Here is a 24,771-nt window from a genome sequence, read left to right on the forward strand (position 1 = left end):
AACACGTGACTGTAGTGAAAACACAAGCTATGGAACATCTGTTGATCTGCCAGCTCCTTGAGGAATCATGCTCCATGGAAGATCTCTCCAGGGCTACAGCCCAGGCCATAATCATGCACCCAACATTGGAAAAACCTATGAGAAGAACACCAGCAACCAATATTACCAAAGAGATATAAGGAAGGTCAGGATACAGCTAATGGAACTACAGCTCCTAGATAGTTCATCTGGATTTAGGGAGGTACTTTCTAGACAAAGTATTTTCTCTAGCTGCAGATTAGGACATGAATCAGAAATCAAGTTTCATGAACATATTAGGGAGAAGAAAAGCGAAGACGTAAGCCTAGTAATTCCCTGCATATATTTTCTCCCTTAACACATATGCCGTCACTTCAGGCACACTTTTAAAGCCACAGTACAATATTGTTAGGGATCAAGAAATATAAGCCCGAGTAAAATTCATGGGGCTTCCCAAGCAGTTCTGCTCACTAACTTGAGGATACAGATCAGAAGCGATTTGGGTCTATGAAAAAAGTCACTTAATTTTTGATTTTCATGTACCAGAGAGAAGTGATAGTGATGCTATAGTATAGTTAATAGTTTGAGGAGACACTTCATTACAGCCTGTTTTTAGTAATTTGTAAAATTAGAGAAAGTGACATTTCTGGGCTGAAATCCCATGCTTTCTCAGCCCAAAATTAAAGTTCTCTTTCTTTGAAAGTTGGTAGGAGTTTGTTTGATCCTAAATTATCAGCATGAAGGTTGTGGATGAGGAAAGAAAGAATACCTATTCTCATGCTTAAATAAAAAAAGTTCAGACATTTGTACTTGTTTAACTCGATTTTTCTTCGTTTTATTTTTAACCTTGCCCTAGATTTAGCCCCAGTAAAAACAAGTGTTTTTATGTGACAGAAGATTTCCTTTGCCTCAGGAACCATAATTAAACCCAACTTACATGTGTAACAATCACCCATAACAGTATGTCAATGGACATCATGAGAAGGATGTAATGTGGTATTTTAAAGTAACAAAACGTAAAAAGTGTCTAGATTTACAAAGAACTGGAGTAGCTTACTAGTTCTTGCTGGACAGAATGAACTTTATTCTTTAAAGATCATTCTCCAAGATTAACCTGGAATTTCAGGGATTCCCCTTCTAGCTAAAATGCATTCTTAGACCATACACAATCTGTAAGAGTGATATGTCCCAGATTTACACAACATACCCCTCTTCACCTTTCCCATGGGAAAGGTGGAGAGAGAGAGAGAAGGTCTAAGATTCCTCCCCTTTCTATTTTCCACCATAAGGCATATGGAGAACTACCCATATAAAGTCAAACCAGGAGTGGGGCAAAATACCACATCGGTTGCAGAAGAGTATTTGATATACAGCAGAATCCCTATTTTACAAGCTAACGGGGGATTGAGGAATTCATAAAATTTAACATCTCAAAATTACAGGAGATTTAGTCCATAAATTGTAGTGCGGTGCACGGTATTGCTTTGTTGTACTCCAATGCACTGGAAATTGCTTTGCAGTTGTATGAAGAAGGCAGCAGAATGTGAAAGAATGTTGACTTATTCTTCATCAAGACCACTTTTGTCAGGCAATTTTTTTCCCCACTGGGAAAAATAGTTGGTATAACTGGTCATTTGTAAGACTGGTGTTCATAAATTGAGGCTCTGTGATTCATACATAGATCTCATCCCTACTATAGCTTGGACACTAACAATATGAAATTGCTGGAAGAGCATTTTGGGTATTGTAATGCAAATTAACATAGAAAGCATTTTAAAAAAGCATTCCCCTATTTTTTTTTATTTATTTATTTTTTTTTAAGGGCTCCATTCTCCTTCTCCCCTCCCCGTAGGGAGTGGGTTAAAACAGAGAATTAAACAACAAAATTGGTGAATTAAATGGTGGTAGTGTTCCCTTATTCATTTGTCAAGCCTTTGGTGGTGGTACTTGTAGATCTCAAGTCATTATCTATCTACTGAACATTGTGGGTTAATATATTTCATTGACAATGTCTACATCATTAAATAAGAAATCTCCAGGCTATATTATTCCTTTCCCCCCAAATTTATAGTATGTTGAGATACACAAAGTCTTCGAAACTAAAGCAAGGAATTTGGGATAGCAGTACCCAAGTAAAAAACCAAATGCCATATTTTATGCTGCAACTGAAGGGGGAAAGAAAGGGATTATTTGGGGGTGGGTGAGGTTAGGGGAAATAAGGTTAAAAAATACAGCAAAAAAAATTGTAAATAGGAGATATCACCATGGTTTCAGAGTCTATGGGCAGCACTGAACAGAACAAACCAAGTCCAGGAAAATAGGAAGCTAGTTTTCACATGCAAGAACATAAATAGTATGTTATGTATTACTGTTTGTCATAAAAGTATAAAACCTGAGGTGTATTGCCTGCATCACCCATTGGGAAGGAGAGCTCTATTTCTCTAAAGTTAAACATTTGGCTATCAGTATTGAGGAGTGAGAACTTAGAGCAGAGAAAAACGTGAATGAGCTTAGATCCAACAGCTGTCTCATGGGAACAACTGGTGAAATTTCAGCTACATACTGTTTCTACAGTACCAAATATATACTGAACGAATTTGCTTAACTTCACCCATGCTTGCCAGTAAAAATGATAAACAAGTTAACTCTTAAAGTAAGTTCTCTCAGGCCTTGAATTGTATATATTTCTATCTCCTGGTGTACTAGGATATCTGCTACTAGCAATTTTAAGAGTATGACACACGTACATAATATGCCCACATGACTTAAAAAGTATGTATTGATAATGTTTACAATTAAGGATTTCAGTACTGCATCAGATATAGCTTATTTTACAACATTTTTTCACATCCTCATATAAGCCAAGGGCCATCCATGCAGTTCTGAGAATTCCTGCAGCTGAAAGTACATCTGATTCCTAGTCATTATTAGTCAAGAAAAAATTCACAACCCATGCCACAGAATATTCTATAGAAAACCTCTCATATCCATTACAAAACATCACCTTTTGTTTGGAGTCTAAACCTCAGTTTATCTAACTATGAGCAGAAAGAGATTCTCTAGTGCACAGTTACAAAGTTAAGACAGTCATATTCAGGCAAAGCAGATACTATAACATTTCTAATGAGAACAAGGTACAAGTATTTTTCTGCTATTATGTACAGGCCATCTACAAAAGAGTTTTAGGGATGCCTTAAAAATTGTTTGTTAGGGGTAAGATAAGTTGTGTAGAATTTGCTGACCTTGACTGCCAAATCAAAAACAAAGGACTGACAATAAAATTCTTCCTCTGATGTATGAGCCTTATTCCTGTGACTGTTTCAAGAAGTCTGGGGAAAAAAATTGCAGAAAAGGAAGCAGGCAGGTCAAGAAGTGTTTGAGTGCATTTCCCTAAGTGAAGATGTTTAAAGAATACTGCAGTCAGTCAGTTTACTAAAAGTAGATGGTTATTGATCAACGTTAACTTATTGACTTGTAGTACTCCCATACACCATGTCAGACTCAAAACCTGGATGTCATCTAGGCTTCCCCTGAAGTGCAGCCCGTGTAACTAAGAGCTTTGATGCTTTATCAGGGAGTGCCAAGGGTCCCCCACGTCACACCCCAGCTCACCAGGGGAAACAAGGGGTTACAATAATGCACTGTTTCAAGGTATTTCTAGCCTCATTAAATCACTGCTATTGCTTTTCTAATTCCCAGTGAAAGTAACTTCACAGAAATCTGTCACATTAAGTAAAAAACAAGGTGTGCCACAATAATTGTCAGCCACATTAAAAAAAAGTCAAAGGCCAAGATGCTGCCCCTACCATGTACACCACCTCCCCATTTCTTTTTATTTATAGTTAAGAGGACCTTCTTTTGAAAAAAGAGTTTTGAGTTAAGAATTAATCTTTAAAAAAAAAAAAAAAAAAAAAAAAAAAAAAAAAAAAATCTACTGATTACTTTATGCCTTAGATAGTAGGTGGATGCAGTCGAGTAACTGAAAATCCTCTCTTTATTTATCACTTTAGTAATAAGAAAAGCAGCAACCAAAGACAAGCTAATTAGCCCTATGGCATGAAAGTGACTATTTACCTCAGAAAACTAAAATCAACAAAAATTAAAAATGTTTTAAAGTTTTTCTGGCATTGTGACTGAAGCAAAAGAACTGGTCAGCAGGCCATATATAGCTCAAAACAAATATTTTTTAAAAACTTGAAGTCTCAGTTTTAAAGAACAAGCCTAGCTTCTGAGATGCATGTTTCTGGCTGTGAGGCACTACAACTCACAAAGGGTTAAGCCCTGCCATTTTGGTGCCATTCACTGATATGTCCATTAAGGGTGTTACATAATAAAATGGCAGACCTTAACCCTTTGTGTCCCATACTTTCATCATGCCTGAGTCAGACATGAACACACCAGTCTGTTCAAGAAATCAACACCTTTCAGGTTATGAATTTTTATAGCTTTCAGGGAAGAATAAGTGAGCTTGATTAGGAGGCTCATTAAATACTTATGATTAAAAGCAACAGAAAACTTGCTTAGGAAGTTGTCATGCACACTTTGTACAAAAAATGCCAAGACACTGCAAGAAAAAAAGTTTTAAGTCACCATCATCTTGCTAGCAAAGAAAAAGTGCAGACAAGGCATGTATGATCTGCCATTAGATTTCAACCATTGCAGAAAACGTTATGGTGACACTATAGCTCAACAAATTGCTAAAGGAAAATGTGCTGCTCTGGTTTAATGCTTTTCAGGGCAGTATTCAGTCTCAAGCTTTGCTACAGTAAAGAACAGTTACTTATCTCGTAACTGTTGTTCTTCGAGATGTGTTGCTAATTCAGGATGGACATGAGGTGTGCACACGCTGCATACACTGGTGCCGGAAATTTTCTCCTCGGTGGTATTCGTAGGGCCAGCTCTAGTGCCCTCTGTAGTGGCGCGCGTATATACGGTGCTGCCGGCCCCCCTCCCTCTCAGTTCCTTCTTGCCAGAACTCCGAAAGAGGTTGGGACGGAGGGCAGGTTGTGAATGGACACAAGCAACAGTTATGAGGTAAATAACCGTTCATTCTTCAAGTGCTTGCTCATGTCCATTCTGACTTAGGTGACTTACCAGCAGTGCCTCCGGAGGTGGGCAGGAGTTCATGGCTGTGAAAATTGGAGCACCACTCGGCCAAACCCAGGGTCCTCCTGAGCTTGCTGCGTGATTGCATAATGGGATAAACATATGTCTGGAGGACTATGTAGCAGCTCTACATATGTCCTGAATGGGCATGTGCCAGGAAGGCTGCCGAAGACGCTTGCGCCCTTGTGGAGTCAGCGGATAGGGAACCCGGGGGAGTGACCCCTGCCTGCTCATAGCAGGACCGGATGCAAGCTGTGATCCTGAATGAAATCCGCCAAGATGACACTGGGTGGCTCTTCATCTGGTTGGCGATTGCTACAAAAAGTTGCGTGGATTGGTAGAATGGCCTGGTCCTGTCGATGTAAAAAGCCAATGCTCTCCGTACGTCGAGAGAGTGAAGGCGCTTCTCCTTGTTGGACTTGTGAGGCTTTGGATAAAACACTGGTAGGAATATATCCTAGTTCACATGGAAGTGGGAAACCACCTTTGGCAGAAGAGCTGGGTGTGGGTGAAGTTGCACCTTGTCCTTAAAGACCGTGTATGGCAGCTCTGATCAGAATTTTCAACTCAGATACGCTTTGGGCCGATGTGACCCTTCACACTGATGTGATCACCACCAGGAAAGTTATCTCATGCACCTGTCCTGGAAGGTAACAGGAAGTCTACAGATCAAACAGTGGTGCTGTAAGCCTCGAGAGGACGAGGTTCAAATCCTACTGTAGGACCAGATCTCAAAATCAAAGGAAAAAGCCTCTCCAGACCTTTAAAGAAACCTAAAAGCCATTTCACGGAAGAAGACCAACCTGCCATGGATTGAAGGGTGAAAAGCTGAAAATTGCTGCCAGGTGAACTTTGATAGATTTGAAACAAGAGGATCTGGCATTCACATGAAGGAGATTCTCCTATTCAATTGATCCTGGACTGTCAGTCGGCAAGGTATTTTGATTCCCCACCCAGCAGGTAAAGTATTTCCATTTGGTTAAATAAGAAGCCCTCATTGAAGGCTTTCTGCCTTCCAGCAGAACCCTCAGGATCTGGGCAGAGCAGTAGCGCTTGTCCCTGCTCAGCCACGGAGCATCCACGTCATCAGGTGGAATGTGGCTAGATCCAGGTGAAGTAAGCAGCCCCGGTCTTGGGAGAGAAGGTCTGGCCTCAACAGGACCGTTCACGATCAGGCCACTGAGAGCTCCATCAGCATCCCAAACCAATGCTGCCTGGGCTATGCCAGGGCTATTAGGATGACCCGTGCCCCTTCCCTCTTGGTCTTCACAAGAACGTTGTGTATGAGGGGCATTGGGGGAAACGCGTACAAGAGAAAAGCGTCTGGCAGGGAGGCATCCTCCATCCCTAATAGGGAGCAGTACTGGGCACACTTCTTGTTTTCCTCGGTGGCAAATAGGTCATGAACAGCACTCCCACTTGTATGTTCTGAGGCTCCAGTCACCAGGACAGGTAGGTAAGTACATGCTGGGTTATTGTGAGCATTGTCCAAGAAGTGTCTGGCTGGGGCGTAAACCATGGCAGGCCACAGCTGGAGCGGCTTGAGTCACATTCTGGCATGCCATACCACGTATGTACCAGCTGCCATGTGGCTCAGGAGGCTGAGGCACACGCTTACTGTGGTGAGGAGAATCAGCCGTTAGGCGGGCTATGAGCTCTGACAATGCCAGGAACCTGTCCTTGGGTAAGAGCGCCTTGGCTTGATCCGAGTCTAGAATCACACCTATGAATTCTATTCTTTGGACTGACATTAAAATCGATTTCTGTTAATTTATTAACAGGCCCAGCAACCGACAAGTGTCACGATCACCTCTTCTCCCGAGTCCGAGGAGCTAGATGCTGGCGCCGATGCCCCCTGCTTCCTTGAACTGCCTCTTGCGTGCCTTGGTTCTGGTGACAAAGAGTGGTGCCGGGAACTTGAGCTGTGCTCATGTCTATGCCGCATTTTATCCCTAGGCTTCTTATAAGGGCTTTCACGGCATCTGGTCTCCTGAGACTCTCCGCAGTGCCAGGGGCTCGGGGAGTACTGCTGTTCTGAGGATTGATGCTGGTGAACCTCAGGCCATTACTGGTGCTCTGGGGACCGGGCGCCAGGGGACCATGGGCTTGACCCCAACCTATGATGACATGGTGCTGGGGAGTGGTGCTGGGACTTGGGTGACCGCTGTGAGCCCGGCATGGACGGGAGAGGCTGTGGTGTAACCCACACTGGGGTCCCTTTTGCTAGTCCTCCAGGCTGGGTATCCAAACCTCAATGACCTGCCCCATCCTCCTGCAGCGTAAGCGATACTGGTAGAGCTAACAGGTCCTTCATGGCCTGGAATGCTTCAGGCATAGAAGGGATCAGTAGATCACCAAGTCCAGGGAGTGGCAGGGGCCCACGTCGTGAGGCCAGAGTCAGGCTCGACGCCCTTATGGGCGGCAACGCTCTTGGTACCGACTCAGGTTTTCCCCTGCAGTGCCTGAGTCCTTCTTAGCTGACTTTAGGGCTTTCTGGGCATGCGCCTTCTGCTTCTTCAGTGCCGGCGATGTTGATCGGTGCCATGCAGGCAACAGTACAGAAGGTGTGCTTCTAGTCATCGCCGTTGTACTAGGTGCGGCGTCCGAATGCAGCTCCGACAGTGGCCTGGGTGCTGGTTCTGTGAGAAGGGCCTGGAGCCTAATGTCCTGGTCTTCTTGGTAGGGGAGCAAAAACCCCTGCAGATTTTGCACTTCTCCCAAAGGAGAGCTTCCCCCAGGCACTTCAGGCAACTCTGGTGCAGGTTGCTCAACAGCATAGGCTTCTTGCAAGAAGTGCAGGGTTTAAACCCTTTGGACCGGGGCATGCCTTGACCCTGTGTAAACTACTAACAATCAATCACTAATAAACTCTGAAAAAACAACGATATACACTATATAAAGAAACAACCACTAGAGCAGTGTTTCTTAACCTGGGGGTTTAGAGGGGTCGCAAGTGCAGAGCTGGTATTGGGGGTGGCAAGAAAGGCAATTGCCTGGAGCCACAGGGGCGCCATGAAACTAAGTTACATGCCTCAGCCCCGTGGGGGTGGGACTCAGGCTTCAGGGGTACAGTAGTTTGGAAAGGTTAAGAACCACTGCACTAGAGGATACTGAAGCTCGCGGAGCGAGAGATAGTGTTCCAGCACCGTCACGAGTAGTAAGAAGGAACTGAGAGGGAAGAGGACTGGCGCCGCCCTATATATGAGCGTATACACGCGCCACTACAGAGGGCGCTAGAGCCAGCCCTACAGATACCACTGGGGAAAAAAATTTCCTGCACCAGTGCATGCGGCGCGCACACACCTAATTCAGAATGGACATGAGCAAGCACTCGAAGAACCTCATTACTAATCTTGAATTATTTTGGAGCACACATCTATGGTAATCCATTCATTCTATATCTTGTTTTTCTATATTGTCAAAACTGGTTTTATTTCTGTCCCAGTTACTAGACAATATAATGTGGACATAATATAAACAGTGTTAACAATTCATCAGCTCACAATTCTTTTAAAAGATTGGTTATTATGAAGTAATTCAGCTATCAAATTTGAACTAGACAAAAAGTTACTGTAGAACATTTTCAGTAAGATATCCTAATTATTTCTTCTCAAATGAAGCTCAAAGCTTCCAACTTCTATACATGAATGGTAAAGGGACTTCTGTAGTGGAAAACCCATGGAGTGAGAATACCCACTGCCTGTGGTTTAAATTCTGTTCTCCATTATACTAGCATGACTCCATTTAAGCCACTGGAGCTGCACCAGTACAGCAAAAGCAGAATTTGGAACCATGTCTTAAGAAGTTTATAATCCAATTGCCTCAAAGTGTTTAGGTATGGAACTTCCATTAACAGAAAACTAGATCTCCTCATGTAATGTTTTACTACAGATAAGAAAAAAAATGTATTAAATGTTTAACTTCTGTTAATTGCAGAACCCATCTGAAAATTGCTAAACTATTCCAATTCAAGATGCTGTTGACATTGTATACTTCTTTCAACTGTGAGCTACATAACAGCCATTACTTATCTTGCAAATCACATAATGGAAATATATCAGACACATCACTCCCAGATGTTTTGATAATATGTTCAACACCCAGCCAGAGGACACAGTCTGATATTTTAACACACAGCTATGATTGTGTCACCCTGATGCAGATTTCCTAGTTTGTGTTGGAATGGGACAAGGGTTTTTACTATGTTCTGAGGTAAAAAGATTTGTACCTCTAGTTTTCAGCAGGTGGATATCACCATCTCTGATTATATGTTTTCCTCTTTGTTAAAGCACTTCGGACAAACAAAAAACTATCAGACTCTCCAACCATCTAGTAGATTTGTTTATATTAATAAACTAACTCTCTCTGTAATAAAAACTAAAGAAACTTTAAGCAGCTACTATTAAAAAGGTGGCCTGACTTCATACCTCAGTAACAGATAACCTCATCCTCAGTTTATGAATGACCAGGAGGAATTCTTTACTGATCCCCATCTCCTTGGTCATTAAAGGACAAATTAGAGGCATTGTCTTAACCCAGCTGGTGAGACAATTTGCTGAACAGTGGGACTTTGGTTTAAAAAAATCAAGTCTTTCACTCACTTGTAAATTAAAATGGGTTTAATCCTGTCTATACAAAAGAAATTAAAGAAAAAAAAAATCAGTGTTAGATAAGATCATAACAAATTTAGGAAAACATCCAAATACATTAAGTTCACACGTCCTTATTGGAGAGACTGATCCCTATGAGTAAAGGTAGGGAGGTAAGCCACACAGTTTAGCATATCACTAAGGCAGTGGTCCCCAAATAGCTCCATCTATTTGAGCATAACAGAGGAAAGAATAAGGGGTGACCCAATTACAATCTCAGCCATTTTACCACCAGTGATGGCTTAATTGTTAACCACTCAGGCTACTTTGAATGTTTGCAATAGTAATTGATAGCCCAAGATTGAATTCTGTAATAAAGCAGGTCCAGTCAGAATAAAGTGGTTCATAGTGCATCAGAGTCATGAGTAAAATAAACCAACTTTTACACATGGTGTAACTGGGTTAGAGAATAAAAGTCAGTCAGAAATTAATAAACACTAGACCACTGGCTCTTGAGCTACTGTAGAAGGAAGAATAATTGCTAAATAGTGCTTTATAAGCATGAATGTCTTAAATCAATGTTACAGTGAGTTAGGTGAATATCCCTAATTTATGGAGAAACAGGTCAAGAGAAGTTCCACTGACTTGCCCAAAAGGCGCACAGCATCACTGGCAGAGGTGAGATAAGAACTCATGAGTTCCATTCCCATTCATGTGCACTTTCACTGAAGCCACACATTACTCTGATCCAGATTTGGGGGGCAGGTGGATTTTGTGCTTATTTTTCTGCTTCTCATGCTCCCAGGGACTGAAAATATAGTGCAGTTGTAGTGCTTTGCCCAACTGGAAAGAAGTAGGTAAGAACAACTCGCTGAAATGTCTCGGCCTCAGTTTGCCCATTTGTAAAATTAGGGATCTTCATCTACTTCACTTGATTAACTAGAGAGGAAAGATGTTCTTATTGTTAAGGCACTGGAGTGGGAACTCAGGAGATCTGGATCAAGTTCCAAGCTCTAACACAGACTTCCTGTGTCACCATGGGCAAGTCATTTAAAAACTTCTCTACGCCTCAATTCCCTATTTAAAAAAAAGAGGAAACTGACTTTTTTCTTACCCCCCAGGGATGTTAGAGTTTACAAAAGGTGCTACCTAGTATAGCACTATGGAGCAACTCCTACCTGTCAGAGAAGTTCATGGGTTCCAAAGAGAATCTTATCGGGTTCTCCTGGCTGTGAGATATGCCCACAGTGAAGGTCCTGGGGAGGAAGAAGGGATATTTTAGTACACCTTGAGCTAGACTGAAGATGAGTTTGATGAGACCTCATTGGCAATATAAAATGAATTCAATTGCACAGTTTGTCCCCCCCATGAAAGTGTTTTCAAGCCATAAATTTATTCTCATTTCTGTAACTTGTTACATCAGCCACTAACAATTTGTAACAAAAGGATACATCTGAGTAGAGAGAATAAAAGAAAATACAATAAGCATAAAAACTTAGAATTTTAACTGCTCTGATACAGCAAGTCAAGACTTCCCAATATTCACTGCCTGCAGTTAGTTGTAAGACATTTATGAAGGGGATAGAGCTTTTTAAACTCAACTACCTGAATCCAAGGATTACAAAGGGATAGTAAAAATACCTTAGACTTTTCTACACTACAGCTTCCACAGGTGGAAATTACAGTGTAGCCACAACCTGTGTGTTATGCTCAGATTAAAATGGTACATTTCTTACAAGTATTTAGACGTTACTGTGTTCCTCACAAAAATCACAGCACCACATTCAATTAATATTTCAGGGTGTAGTAGCTCAATGCTCTTAATAAATAATAGTTTGATCCAAACACCTGTTACTGCTGGAACAATGTTGCAATTTCTCATCAAGTGTCCCTTAAGGTGAATCAGACAATGCCAGCCCATTGAGTCGTACCAACAACTAGCACAGTAGGAGTTCACTATGAAGAAGTCCTGTGGCTGTGTCACTACCCACCCCCACCTGCTGTTCCCCTCCCCCTTTGGCCAGTAAAATGAAAGACCATGTGGGGGATGGGCATTACAAGACAGACTTTTTTTAAAAAAATAAAAAAGATGAATTCTCCCCACCCCTTAGCCTTAAGACAGTGCCTATGGCACGCTATCCTACACCAGCATGCTTGTTTTAGGACAGGGACAACACTGACAAACAGGGAAAAACAGCCTTATTTCAGGAAGGTTTCCAGCTGCTTTCAGTTTTTATTGTATCCTATAAGCCAGCAGACTCATTTTAATAGCAGAGACAACTTAGTCAGTTGCATGTAACAAGGCAATTCTCCTCCAGTGCAGTCTCCATTTAGTTTAGTTAGGCCTGTGACATGAATATGGCTGCTAAGGGCAGAAGAGACACTAGATTTAAAGGATTTGTCAAGTACAAACAAAAACATGAGAAGAGTCTTTATGCTTAGCCAGACTACCAAAACCTTGAACTGTGTAACACAGAAAAGCAGCCTAGAGAACAGGATTTCTCCAATCTCTCTCTCTTTTTACCTAAATCAAAGGCTAGGAGCAAAATTTGGTAGGGTGATAGCGACCATTCACCTGACTTTACATCCAGAAGTGGCTATATATTGTGGCCAGGATTTTAACATTTATCCCAGCATTAACCATCTGTATCTCTGAATGTAATTAACAAATTCAGATTCAGAACTGGCAAAACAGCACACACTGCAAAAAATGCAAGGGCCTGACAGGCTATCAAGTTACCTGTTTGATGGCAAGTTCCCATGCTAACCCGTAAAACAAAGACTAAAGTGAAATGCAAAGATTTAAAGTGACTTTAAAAAGAAAGGCTACAAAATGGTTCAATGAATCGATAACTTGCCAGAGACCACCACCCCACAGTATAGATGAAACAGGTTATCTAGGTCACTGGTCACATCTGAGAGTATAACCACAATTTACAGTGGGAGTTTCCGCAGTGTCACATACAAAGCAAAAGAAGGAGGGGGAGGGGAACTTCTTATGAGGAAGCTTCCTCATATTAGGAGAACAGATTGAAGAGCTAGCTCATGCTCTTTCAGACCTGCTCACATTTCCAGGGCAGTTCAAGGGTTGACATCAGTAGGGTTGGAAGAGCAATACCAGTCAGTCATAAATGAGACACAGACTTGCGGTGAGGGAAGGAGAATTGTGGAGAAAACCCTTTAATTTTGCCGTTCCTTAGAAAGACATCTCACCCAACTTATTGTTTTACTTATAGTACAGCTTTCTGGATTTTTAAAAAAAAAATATATAGTATCCTTAATACAAGAGATTACAAAATGCTTTAAAGAGAAATGGAAAGTTTAAAGCACTTATTAGGCAGATTTTTATTTTCACAGTCCACTGAACATAAAACAGCCAACTTTGCCATACTGTTGGAAAGGCAGCAACCTAAATTGCATAATCTTTTCAAACCTTTTCCCTCACCTTATAGTTTACAATGTATACTATGTAAATATAATAAGGGTAAAAGAGATGCCAACCCCAGCTTTAGCTGAGAGTATTGTAGAGTAGCATGCATGTGGTCAGACTAGTATCAGTTCCCAAAGCACATCAGTATTGGACTGCAGATGAAGCATGATAACTGATGCACATCGAGCATGAACATGCCTCCTAGGAACTAAAAATTCTGCTAAGCCACCCAGAATTGAGTCATTTCCCTCCTCAAAAGATCCAGAACCATTTTCTTCTGTCCAGGAAGGCAGGGTAGCTGCTGACTGCTCCACTGATGCCATTCTCTCTCTTTGGATGAAAGAAAAATAGATTGGATGAAAGAAGCACACTTTCTGCACATCCCCCTGCACCTTCAAATCAGGTTCTATTAGATTAGTGACCAAACAATGGAAGCACAGTTAAGAGATGGCAGAGTCCCCTGCCTAAGACTATATGAACAGATATTTATTAGTTTCTGGGCCCTGATTAACCATCTAAAGGGCAGGCCTTACTAAGTATAGCTCATCCTATTAGTCTAATGTTTTTCTAATTAGTGGTCAATTGAAAATCATTGCTATTGTTACTTTAGAGATTTTATAAGATTTCAGCAGTGCTGTATAGACTGAAGGGAAGCCAGCTGCCTTTGAAGGATTGCATGCTGCATCCCAAACATCTGGCTTAGACAGTAACAAATATTTCTTTGGCAATCAAAGACTACATTGCTGTATTGTGTACTACTATTTGTAAACATATGAAAAGAGCTACTGGACAGACTTGAAGTACTGTAAACTATTAATTTATAAAATAGGCAACCACAAGTTTAGCAGGGCAACAGAAATTCATTATTCTATCCCCTACCAAAGCATCCTGGGCCAAATTCAGCAACAAATATCCTCTGAAACACCACTGAAGTCAGATGGGGTGCACAGGATAAGATATCCTTAACTAGACCCACAGTTCATTGATCAATGTTGCGTCAGTTTTGTTATTAAATCCATTCAGCTTTAATCAGAGGACAAAACTGTATGTCTCTATTAAAAAACTACATTAAGTCATGCATTTTCACAAAGTCTTTATTGAACAGCACAAGCATGGTTAACTTGAATTTTTCAGCAACAATTGTTTTGTCAGAGCTCTTAATTTGAGGATATATCTACACAGTGGAGACTATCCTGGCATAACTACATTACTACAGCTATGCCATCATAATCCCATAGCATAGATATAGCCTACACTAGTGGTTCCCAACCCGTGGGATCTTTCTACGTGGTCCGCCACTCCTCTCCCATTGGCTGCAGAAGGGAGTCGCTGTCTAAGGACCCAGGCGGAGCGCGTTGCCGTGGGGCTACAAGAACGGTGCAGGCTCCTTGCTGCAGACAAGGGGATGGGAGATCAACACTCCCCTCCCCCGGCTTCAGCAGAGAGCACAGCAAAGCACTCTGCCTGGGTCCATAGGTGCTGGGGTTCCTGCTGGAGCCAGGGGGAGGGGAGAGCAGTGAGGAGGCAGCTGAGACCTCCATCCATCTGGCTGGAGGGAGGAGGGGGAAGAGAAGGGGGAGAAGTGGGGGGCAGGCAGTTGCTGGCAGCAACTGGTGACCCTTCAGGGCTGTAAAAATGATATCTGTGGTCCTCGAGCCAAAAAGGTTGGGAACCACTGGCCTACACCAAAAAGGAAAAAAAAAACCCAACTCATTTCATTGGTGTAGGAACACCGCCTCCCTCAACAGCAGCAGTTAGACTGATGGGAACATTCTTCCATTGACATTGCTGCCCTAACCCCATGTAGATACAGTTTAGCAACATTGGTCACCAGTGTGGCTTTTTCACAGCCCAGACCAACATAGCTATGTCAACCTAACTTTTAAGCGCAGACCATCTCTAATTAGGTCTTGCTTAGAAAGAGAATTGCATTGGGTACTAAGCAAACAAGGCCCAAATGCAAGAAAGATAGAAGCATTTCTTCCCTTGTACAAAGTGAATTTGAAATCTAGATTCATGATTCATATCAGTGTTTTTGAACCTCTAGCAGTCGTCATCCATCTGGATGAATTTTGGCAGTGAACTCCCATACAGGCAGTGTCATGAGACTAAGCTAGTTTCCATCTTGCTAGGTTAGTAGTTTAACTGCTTTGTTGCTGCCTAATGTACATAGTATATAGAACACTGCACTTCAGTGCTGACCCATACACAGTATGCCAAAATTTCCATTGAAATATTGAGGGTATGTTAGCACTGAAGTTTCAAGGAGGCAACACGTTGTAGTGATCAGATCTAATCCTATCACTCACACAGGCTCCTGCTGTATTTGGATGAAATCAGTAAGCCACTCTATAGCTCGGTTTTCCTTCACCCCCTCAGCCATGAAAGTGAGATTGATACCTGCCTCAAGTGAGGTATGGGGAATATATTAGTTAAAAGTGTGTTAAACAGCTCTTAAGTCATAAAGTTGTATTTAAGTAGCATTATTCAAACATTACAGTACAGGCCAGCAGTGAAGCAGTTAACCAGAAGCCTAACTTTAGTGTTTAAATGACGACTAGTAATCTTTAGTACTACTGCAGCTATCAAAGGAACACTTTAAAGCAACATAGAAATTAGTTTACAGTTCGACAAATGGATTGCATACTTATTTAAAAAAAAAAAAAAAACCCTAACAAGTGATCAGGACATTTTGCCTGCCCAATCTGTGATATGACAAAACACTGTTACTGGCTCCCACACCACTTCCTTCACAGTTTAGGTTTTAGGGATTATTTTTTTTTTTTTTTAAAATTAGAAAAATTAAGTTTTAGCCCTCATCGCAATGAAGTCAACTCTGCAACTTAACTCATGTAGTCCCATCCCAAGTTTATAGACAGGAAAAAAAAAAAAAAAGATCTGAAAAGGTATAAATAAATTGTACTCATCTATCCTAATGGGAAAGCAACTCTGAAACCTAGTGATATGTATAACAGGAACACAGTTTGCTAGATTATTTTAGCTGAAACATCCAGCTACTCTGGGATTGTTTTGAGAATTCTATTACTATGTTGTCTTCCTTACCTCCTCAGAGTGTCTTACTCTAGATCAAAATTGTTGATAGCACAAATGACTGATACATAAATTATTTTTCAAATTAAAAACAGTATTTGAGTTGATATGGTAATGAGTAAATTTACAAGGAATTGTGCTGAATGAAATAAACTAAAATATTTCTAGATTATTGGTTCTAAAATGACAGACTGAAGAAACATTTTGATTTCCAATTAGGTAACAGAACTAAAGCTCGATCGAGGGATTTATCAAGAAAAGAGGAGGATGCAGGTACGAAAATAAAGATGGTTATCCAACAGCCTTAGAGAAGTGCATTGGGATTTTTAACCTTTGGACTTTAGATTACCTGACTATTAATTTTCAATACATTCAAAGCCAAATGTGAAACATCGCAAAATTAAGTTATATATTCTAATCAGAGGGGCACTTATTTTCTAGTTAATTGTGTCACTTTGGAGGTGATCTGTAGTCTAAAACTGCATTTAGTGCATAGGATATTTTATATACACAGACCTATAACCACCCCATTCCCTCCCTCCACCAGCCCCCCCCCAAAAAAAATTAGTCTATCTTTCAAAGAGGAATTCCAGTGGGAGAAGTTTGGAGAAAGATTACAGCTGGTGTGCATGCATTAGGATAATATAAATGATCACCATGGCAGTTTATTTATGTTTAGTCAGAATTTAAGTCAGATTTTTATTTCCTATTAAAATGATTGGGGGGGGGGGGGAAGGGGGTATTTACAGAAGTTCCTATGAAGAGTTTCCATCCCCTAGACAACACTCATGTTGTAATGCAGTTTCACATGCTCTTTATAGTCCTGAGGTAATTTGATTGTGACAGGCCAGGTACAAACAATGTCACAAGAGCAAATGCTAGAGAGAAAATAGCTAAGCAGTCACTCATTTTCAGTGCCATTAGTCCTTTTTCTGTATCGTGTAATTAATATCAATGTCCCTGTTTAGGTGGAGTTGTGTATGATGTTGCGCTCACACAAAGAGGTGGTGTGGAGATAAAAGAGGGAAATACAAATTTGGGATCCTGCTGCCAAAAATACAAAACAAACCATCTTGCTAGAGGGCCCAAGAGGGATTGGGGACCTCATCACTGTCCTAAGTACTTTACAATACAGTAGGAGAGCATAATGCAGAGAGCATGGTGGCAAATTTGTGACATGGGAGTGAAACTCAGCAAACATCTCATATTTAGGCCACTCGCCCCCATGAGATGGGAACAATTTTTAATCTCTAATGAGTTAGACTAGAGGCAAACTGAGTGTCTGGAGACAAAAATCTCTTTGAAACCGAAAGTAATGTGTAACTTGCTACTAGAAAAAGTGCTTCTTCCTGTTCTTATAGATACAGTTCCCTTTCAATACCCTAAAAATGCTACAATAAAATAATTACCAGTACAATATCCAAATTTATTTCTAAAGTGTTTTGTGATATAAAAATCATTCCTAACAATTACTCCAGAGTCCTTACACTAGCGATTAAGATATTATATACAAATTAACACATACTTCTCCCTCTCCCATGAGACATCAGTGGAGTCTCAGCTTTCGGAACCACCGCATAAGCTTCTTTCCCTTCAGCTACATGTATGGGGGGTGAGGGTGAAGGGGGTAGAAGAGATGAAAAACATGCTGTCACCCTCTGTATAGACTAGACCAGCCAACACATGGACAACACACTTTGCTAGCGAGTTATGCAACTGTCTGGGAGATAGAAGAACGTTGGATACAGAAAAGTAACTTATTAGTAACAGTTCTTTGAGAGTACCACCTCTGCAAAGTCACACATTTGGAACCGGCACAAGGTCAATGCCAGAGGGTGCCAAACCCATAAGTGGGATCAAAGAGCCGTTTTTTATTCCTGGTTCTAGGAACAGAATTGTCTAGCGGTTACAGACAGCATAACTAGGTGTAATATGCCCCTAACCGGGTCCTTTGTGGGGACTTGAACCCAAAGGCCTCATGATGTAAGGTATGAAGAACTACCACTTGAGCCAAAGAATCAAATCCATTAGCATGGAGGGAGAAGTAGAGTAACAAACCTCTCTGGTCCAATAAAAAGGGACAGAGCCACACTGTGGTAGCATGAGTTACAGAAACATTTGGCATTTTTTCTGAAAGGGAGCATGGCAAAATGGAAGAGACTGGGCTGTTATATTAGAGATCCAGGTTCTATTCCCAGCTCTGCTTGAAGCAAGCTTGTGCAAGCGCTCAGTAATGACATCTGTAACGTTACTGAATGATAATTACCTCCCCTAATGTAGCAGTGAGGCCTTGGGTAAAGGCTTTGATTGGCACAGAAATATGAACAGCAATCGGTGCAAAAGCAGGGGATTAGAACCTCGGGTCTCCTGGCTTGCAGCCCAGTACACTCTGCCCCCAAGTTACAGGGCACTGTGTCTCATGAAAAAAAATCTCTCACCTTGTATCCTCAAAATCCTGTTACAGGAGAAGCTTTGGCAAGAGTTCCTGTAGCAGGGGCCACAGTCACATTGCTCATGATCTATTTGAGAGAGCTGGAACCACAGGTATGTGCTTTAAAAACAAAACAAGAACTACATAGCTGTTTCACAGGATGCATACTCTGCTGTGCTAAGAATCAAGTTCAGCCCTTTTCAGCCCCAAAAATCCTACTATTCATGCCCCAGAGCATGGCAAGAAGGAAGAATGAGAAAACTCAGATGTTCTAGAATCCCCAAAAGATCTAGTGATATCAAAAAGGGTTCACCCTAGTATAATTTGGAATCAAAGCCATGATTTCTAGACCCTGAGTGCAAAGTCAAGATACATTAGCACTTAGAAGATACTCCAAATCACTAATGCCAAATACACTGCACAAAACATTACTATTTTACTCAGACTAGATCTTGACAATTTTTAATAGAAGTCAAACAAGAAAATTATTTAAAATGAAATTAAAATTTGGCAGAGGCAAAGAGAAAGTTTTAATAAATAAAGGCTTAAAAGGAGGGAAAAATTAACACTAACTGGGATTTCTCAGAAAGTTCATTACTCAAAGTCTGGCTCTGGTTTCAAACCAGGGATGACCAAGGCTTGCTGCACTAGTCAGCAATTTACAAAGCCAAAGTGTACAGAGCAAATGCAACAAAGAGGTCACAGATTCTACATGGAAAATGCAACACTAGCTAACCCCAGACAGAGACCTAACTCAGCACAAAATGGAGTACATTTCTTTGCAGGTTGATTCAGAAGATCAGGCAGGCTCAAAATACTCAGATCACGATTTGGTTGACTACTCATGAATAGAAACACCCAATTGTCTTGGGTTTCGTCTCTATGGACTCCAACAGAAACACAAGCATGCAGTCTGCTTTTCACTCCAGATACAAGTTGTTTCATGAAATGGGGGGGAGGGGGAGAAGAGGGCAACTCCCCACGCAATCCTGAGAAGTAGCCCACCACAATCCAAGCAGTCCATGAGAAGTTGCTATTGCCATCCCAGACACTGATACTTGACAAACTTCAGAATAGGACATATCAGATCATTCATCCTCTTGTGAAGATAGCAAAGTTGGCATTTTAGGCAGAGATAGTCTCATGATTCACTTTCTTTGGATGGATCAGTTTTATTTGAACTAAATTGAAAATCAGTTCTCAAAACAAAAGCAAGTTAACTGTAAAACTATATTCATCCTGCACAATTTATAGGAGGGACCTTCTTGCCTTCACCAAAAAGTGCTGACATTTATATAGTGTACAAAAATGTAACCGTAATAAAGTCTTACGCTCAGAACTAGTTTTATAATTGCTATTTTAAAATTGATACAGTCATGGACGAAGTCAAAGTTGTCTTCTCAAATCTTTAGTTTTGTTTTTTTTAATGCTCAATGACAAAAACCCCCAAAATCCCAGATCGATAGGGAATTCTGTCAAAAAAAGGGGGCTACTGAACACTGTCTCTTCAGAAAGGCCAGGTTCAAGTCCAATAAGTTCTTTACAGCTGTTTCACATTTGTCTACCCAGATGTAGCTTCACAGGGGATGCACTAGTAAGACTGAATCATTAACTCCCAACACTGTTATGAGAGGCTGACTCATGAAAAGAAAGTTGTGTCTTTTTGTTAAAAAAGGCAATAGCTAATAAGTAGACAAAGCTGTTGATTTAAAAAGAAACTGCAGTACATTTTGTTAATGCAATGGACTACAGCTGCCAGAACAAAAAGCCAGATTATACTTATTTATTTACATTACAGGAATTAGTATAGTGTCAGCCTGATTGATTGTCCATGGGTACAGAACAATCATATTGACTTTGATCCTGTACTGAGCTCCACTAAAAAAAATCAATGCTTCTCCATGCATATCCACCTGTGTGAAGCTCCTTGCAGGATCAGGACCTGTGACTAAAATACTTCAAGGATACTGCTCTGGTGATGCTTCAATGCTACCAGACAATTTTATTTTTAATTCTATAAAACTGACACTGTCCAGCTATACACTCCACTGGGAGGTTGTTTTGAAAAATGGGTTAGCGAAGGCATAATTAATATACATAATGAGGCAAGTCATCTATGATAGTTGTATAAACATTTTTCAAGAATTGGAATTACTATTTTCAGGAACATACCCCTCCCCTCTTCAAAAATCACACACACACACACACACACACACACACACACACACACACGTTTAATATATCACTTACTTATAAAACAGCCACAGATTTAAAAAGAATAAAAGACTAACTAGTACAGGCAGCAGAGAAAGGCAACATCCAAAACAAGAAAATTAACAGGTGGCAGATAGTTACAGCCAGCCATGCTGGAATGTCCTCTTTTTGTCTTTAATCAGTAAGAGAAATGTCTGCGTTTTTCATTTGTCTATGGAATCCTCAGAGAAGGTATTCCATCACTCTCTGGTGTCTCCTGCTGTGATAGGATGGGTTCAAATTTCTGCCAGTGCTCTACAGCCATTTTTTGCTTATTGAACACTGAAGCCTTTAACAATCAAATATCAGATAAATCATATGTTTCTTGCCACCCTCTTCCATTTAGCTTCAGCAACTGCTGGATTCCTCCTCAAAATTGGGTTTCCACATCACTAGCTCCACTGCTGATTACTTGAAATATGGAAACAAGATTTCTGGAGTTGAGTGTAACACCTTACAGCAGAGAGATGAACATCATCATTAGAATATCAATACTTTTAACCACCCACTCTGAAGTGTGAAGTAGCAAGTCTAGTTGAGACAACTTAATGTTAAAATTGGAGGGGAGGGGAGGTGGGGAAGAGAAGAGAAATCAGTCAGAATGATTTAATGGAGGGCCTGAGGGCCACACCTATTTGCACAAAATGAAGCTGACTGCAGCCACCATCATCAATATTCAAGTTCCAGAATGTGGTGCTCCATTTGATTCAGATTGCCTGCCAAAAATCAAGATGGAGCACCACACTGAATTTGTGGTCTCCACAGGACATGCTTCTATATATATTATATTAATAGATCTCTGTAGAGATCATGAGGGCTGTAGGTCATGTCTGGCCCATAGACTGCATTTTATCTTGGGGGTGGAGGGAAACAGTATCTTGTTGCCAAGAATAAGAATCATCATCATCTTGAAGGAGTCTAACTGACAGTGATAAACTTGCCAGCATCCTTTGACATAGAGAAGACATAGGGGTAAACAGACTCACACAATGAGCACAACAGGTTAAGGTAACTTTTTCTAGAGATGAAATTTTCTAAGTACATTAATGGGAAATGTATATAGATAACACAAAGGGATAAGTAAAGACCATAGTAATCCAGTGAACCAAACACATTTAATCATTTATCAATAGTTTGTGGCAGTCTATATCAGCCATGAAACAGAATTTGAGGTTTAATCAGCTGATGAGATTTCTTTTTGCAAGAGATGACTCTAAAGTCTGATCTACACCAGACAACTAACATTACTGAAAAAGTTCTGTAACTGTTAGGCTTCATCATACTGGCTGTTTAGAATCTGTAACTCTCCACCAGTGATAACGGGCTGTAGTGTAGTCAAGGGATGCATGCACTTCTACTTTCAGGGGAATAGAGATAATATTTTATATTTGAAATACAGGATTTCAAGCTTTCAGATGGTCACTGGTTTCTCAAGCTAGCAATGCTATTTTGACACTTATATAGAACTTGAGATAACAAAACACACCCACCAGGCTAATGCCATCTTTTCTCATTAGTAAAGATCAATGAACCTTGTACTCCAACTTTCCATCACCTTACCTCTATGAACCACTTTCATTCCATAGGATCCCAAACACTTCATAAAAAAATATTTCACAGTAAGCAGCTTACCCAAAAACAAAAATTAAACCATTTCCGGGGTAGAACAACACAAGCAGAAGGGACAATTACAAAGCATAAATTTTCTGAGGAAAGAGGTACTTTGATCAGAAGGTGAAGGCAAAACTATATGCTGATGAAGAGTCCTGCATGTACAATAACCTCCTAGGACAGATAGAACCTTGTTTTTTTAACGTCTTTTTTCTAGCTTCTTGTATGGTTGCAACTGTAATAATATCCCAACACCTAATATCAGAAGTGTCTTTTCCAAAGCTCTTGAACAGTGACCCATGTAGTTTAACTCAATTTACCAATTAGCATGCCTACTTCACCTGCCAGGATTCAAACGTGTGGTTCTAGGTGGTGAAGGTGCTTCACCAACCTTGATGTCTGGGCTGCTTACTAAACCATCATCTCCTAATAGGCCACAATATCAGTCTCACTAGCTACAAACTATCTGGTTTGAGTGTCATCCTACCCTGTAAATGAGAACAGAATTTTAATTTGTCTCATGTATAGTTACGGATAATAAAGTTTTAATGAGAACAGCAGTTTCCAACTAATGTTGACATGCATGATTATTAGCTGCTCAGCTTTAGAACCCCTAATTACACAAATTGTGTTCTTGAAATATTGAAAAACAAGTCATCCACTTGTTGACACCCTTCCTTTCCAGAGGTTTGTGTTAGGGAAGCAACCTCGGGAATTCTATTTCTTGAGCTACTGAAGTTCAGTTGCGGTACTGTTTGTCTTCAAGGACTTGTCTTGATTTTTTATTTTTTTTTTTTTAAACTAGCCACACACATCAACATGTTAAAAATCTTAGAGGAACAAGGAAAGTCAGTTTAAACACACTAGCTGGTTGATGTAAGAGCAAGGCTCCCCCCAGGGTTTACCTCATGTTACATTTGTGCATCTAACATGTTAAAAATTGCATCTTTTCCCTTGTGAGAACGTGGCCCAAGAGGAAAGAGTGCAACCCACAGAACATCTTAAATACCTCCTTCTAGCTGGTGTCTAGAGAAGAATATATATGGGAGACCTGAGAGGAGACTGTGCAACTCATTTGCCAGCCCTAGTGCAGGTTTCTAAATCAACAGCATTAGAACAAGATAATTTGAAACCATTTACCATGTAAACTACTTTCAAATATATACATTTTAAAGAGTAGGCATACATAGAGAATTTAGATATTTTGGGGGGCGAAGAATGAGGATAATACCTTAAATTGTTAATCAGTTGAAAAGTTATCCTGATAAATCTGATCATCAGGGAAGTAAAGCTTTCAGAATTTTTGGAAGACAAGTGAAGGAAAGACTTCCCTATCACCCACTCTCACAACCAAATCTAAGACCAGAGTCTTAAGGACAAATAAAATAATGTAATAATTAATATTTTAAATGTTTGATAACATGATCCTGTTTAACATATTTTATTATGTATTGGGTTTCAAAGTCACTAGATCTGCTTTTGGTACAGCATATTCACCTCAGTGGACATTAGTCAACAATTAGAAGCAGAAAAAAGTGAAATGGAAAGTCCATGTTAAATATAATTCTACAGAGTGCCAAGCTAATACTGTACCTGCATTAGTGAGTGAAAGATTATATCTGCCTATCTGATGAAGAAAAATAAGAATTGCAAGATTTTATACTGAATTTAATAGTTGGTTCTCATGCGTATGTATATACATATATATTAGATGCACACACACATTTGTGGTTCACAGTTCAAGACATTTACTGAGGACCTATTAAAATATGAAAGCTTTTGGTTTACTTCTTCCTCTAATTCTTGGAAGTATCTTAATGCCAGTCAGTCATGTGACTTTCAACAACGACCTGTAGATTTATCCATGTTAGTTTAGGACAGGACTGTCTAGTGATTAAATTACTCCTCTTTATACTGATGAGTGACTAATAATTGGCACGAGACCAAATAATACAGCTCATATTCTAGTCTGTGTAAAGACTTTGGAAGTCCTCTGCATTGTTGATATAAACCAGACTAGGAAACGGACCTTCTGCTGATGAAGCCGCATAAAAAGTGACTTAACTGTTAGTGCAGATAGGACAGCACTGTTTTCAACAGCATTCTGCAATGGTGCTGATTGTGGTTTTGTTCCATCCACATTAATGGGTAAGCCATTTTCACTACTGGTTCAGGGAGACCCATTGCTGTTAACCATTGTCAGTAATAGATCAGTTTTCTAGTGCACATGCAACTGGTGTTCATGAAAATGTTGGTGGCTCACATCATATTGAGACTGAAGT

The 24,771-nt window shown here is 40.4% G+C and overlaps 1 protein-coding gene across 6 annotated transcripts in view; it reads right to left on the reverse strand.

Annotated features, from left to right (window-relative positions):
* The window catches only part of GATAD2A (GATA zinc finger domain containing 2A), an 80,475-nt gene that overhangs the window by 43,907 nt on the left and 11,797 nt on the right, over positions 1-24,771 (reverse strand). For 3 of the 6 annotated variants that reach the window (XM_067560250.1, XM_067560267.1, XM_067560242.1), the window contains exon 2: positions 10,892-10,969. The exons of the other annotated variants lie outside the window; for them this stretch is intronic. The gene's annotated coding sequence lies outside the window, so the exon portion shown is untranslated. The remainder of the gene's footprint in view (positions 1-10,891; positions 10,970-24,771) is intronic. 6 annotated transcript variants of the gene reach the window in all.

This window comes from Emydura macquarii, unplaced genomic scaffold (genome assembly GCF_026122565.2).
Source record: "Emydura macquarii macquarii isolate MOO-44397 ecotype Brisbane River unplaced genomic scaffold, CSIRO-AGI_Emac_v2 contig_306, whole genome shotgun sequence".
Classification (NCBI taxonomy): Eukaryota; Metazoa; Chordata; order Testudines; family Chelidae; genus Emydura; species Emydura macquarii.